The sequence below is a fragment of the Gastrolobium bilobum genome, unplaced genomic scaffold (assembly GCF_033153095.1).
Source record: "Gastrolobium bilobum isolate Gb01-03AN ecotype WA unplaced genomic scaffold, APGP_CSIRO_Gbil_v1 utg55787, whole genome shotgun sequence".
NCBI classification, from domain to species: domain Eukaryota; kingdom Viridiplantae; phylum Streptophyta; class Magnoliopsida; order Fabales; family Fabaceae; genus Gastrolobium; species Gastrolobium bilobum.
This window is the reverse complement of record NW_026896820.1, coordinates 15906-18438: the sequence shown is the minus strand read 5'-3', so window position 1 is coordinate 18438 and position 2533 is coordinate 15906. Positions and strand designations below refer to the sequence as shown.

The window sequence follows — 2533 nt, the reverse complement described above, 5'->3', positions numbered from 1 at the left end:
TGATTTTACTAAGAAATTTTCACAATCTTTATACCACAACGGAAGATTCCGAAGTTTTGAAGTACTTAATAGTAACTTCCAAGAACTCGAAATACAACAAACAATCTGTACTAAAAAAATAAAAAATAAATAAAATGTCACAAAGACATACACAACCTTGAGATGGACAAGGAATCCTTTATCCTTTATCTAGTAGTGGGAGGTGGGAATGATTTTTGGGCAAGTGGTCCTAAAAGGGTACACAGTTTGCTCAATGTCTCACACACTTTCTTTAATTTTTCCTTTTTTTATTTTATTTTTCTCTCATTCTCATTTCTTGATCAACTTCAAGCAGTTGCCTGGGGATTACCACCACCAATGACAGCATCTTCGGGAATGAATTTGCTCCAGAACCAGTGTGATTTCCACACCCTATTCATTTCTTCAATTGGGACGTTCTTTGTCTCAGGCAAGAGCAAGAAAATGAAGAGTGTCATGATAACAACAAAGCATGCAAAGAATAAGAAAAGGCCAAACTTCAAGTGGCAAAGCATTGAGAGAAAGGCTTGAGCAATGGCAAAGGTGAACAACATGTTCACTGCAACATTAGTAGCTTGCCCTGCAGATCTAGCCTCAAGAGAACATATTTCACTTGGCACCAACCAACCCAATGGACCCCATGACCATGCATATGCAGATACATATGCACAAATAAAAAACAATAAAAGGTTTGCTTCTCCTTTGCTAAACGACCCTTCACCACTCACACCAAACTTTGAAGCAATCATCGCTCCCACCGCAATCTACAACCAAACATTATGACTTTTAAATTAATCAAAGCTAGCTCATACACAAAATATTAAGAGTTAATTCTATTTGTATCATTAAAATCATTAGAAATAAATGGGATCAATAATTAAGATTTAGTATAACATTGACTAACTTATCATGCATCATTGTACATAAATATATATGATTATTGTGAAATTTTAAACGATTTATATAGGTGGTTCTGGTTTTTACCTGACAAATAAGCATTTAGGATCCACCTTCAAGGAACAAAATCCTTCTTCCAAACTTGTCCATAGTAAAGATGGAAACGAATGTGGCAAGCACGTTAACACCACCGGGGATAACCGCAGACATAAGGGAAGCATCATTACCAAAGCCAAGAGTCTTGAAAAGGACAGGTGCGTAAAACATAATGACATTGATGCCAGTGAGTTACTGGAAAAATGGAATGAAAGAGCAAAATGTGAGTTGAGGCCTATATTTTCTCTCTGCAATGTTCTTCCATGGGTGTTCAACCCTCTTTGCTGCCTCACTAGCATCAATGAGATCTTGGTACTCTTCGTCAATGTTATCAGTGCCACGTATCTTTCTCAACATTGCCTTAGCGATTTCTTGTTGGCCTCTTTCAATCATTGAATTTGGTGTGTCACCTAAGAAAATAGATCCTACACACAACATGATTGCTGGAACAGCTCCAACACCCAAAGAAATTCTCCATCCATTTTCATGCTTAGCAGTCGCATAGTTGATGAGATTTGCAACCAGAATGCCGATTGTGATCATCATTTGAAATCCCATGTTAAGTGCTCCTCTAATCTTTGCTGGAGCCAGTTCAGATAAATACACTGGTACAGACTGTCATTCATTGTGTAAAAGATAATATATAATTAATTAGTAACAATTTCTATATATGTTCTCGAACATTAAATCTTAAAAAAGCATATATGTAACATGAGAAAATCAATACTAATTAATTCTTACTTGATTACAGTATCTGACACTGAAGCCGAGCAACAAACGACCAATGATGAGCATTTCAATGTTGACAGCGAATCCATTCAAAAGTGCACCAACAAGAAAAAACAAGCCACCAATGAACATGGAAGGCTTGCGGCCAATCAATCTAGTGGTTGTGGATGCAAAGAAAGAAGCAACCAAAGCTGCAAGGTATAAGGAAGAGGTGAACAATATAAGGAGTTGGTTGTCAAATTTGCAATATTCACTCTCGTGTTGTGTTTCATCTTTCATCATTTGTTTATAAACAGATGGAAAGAACTTTATTAAGAATGGTTCCATGGAAGTAACTCCTCCTGTAATGCCAAGATCATAACCAAACAGAAGACCTCCCATGGCCGCAACAAAACATGTCACCAACACGAATGCTGTCACATTTCCCTCGTATTGCCGTCCATCTCCAGAAGCAACAAAAGCTCCACCCGCCATTTTTCTAACAAATAGTATCTATGTATTATATTGACCCCTTTTTTTTCTCTTCTAAAAGGATGTTTAGACCTGAACAAGGATTTGCATTATATAGTGTACGTAGTTGTTAGTGATAATATCTTAAAAATCGGAGTTTGCAATAGTATTCTGCTGTCATTCCATTTAGTGATACCCTAACTTTAGAGTATTGTTTCTTTGGGTTTGTTGTCAATATTGTACTGTCATAAGGACTTTCGGATAACATCTAGATTTCGTTTTGAGTATTATATCTTGTTATTTAAAGGATAAGATTTTCTGAACATTATCTAATAATGATTAC

At 36.3% G+C, this 2533-nt stretch overlaps 1 pseudogene; it reads right to left on the bottom strand.

Moving 5' to 3' along the window:
• Nucleotides 1-326: 326 nt before the first annotated feature.
• Nucleotides 327-2214, bottom strand: LOC133302180 (sugar transport protein 10-like; annotated as a pseudogene).
• Between the last annotated feature and the right edge of the window lie 319 nt (nucleotides 2215-2533).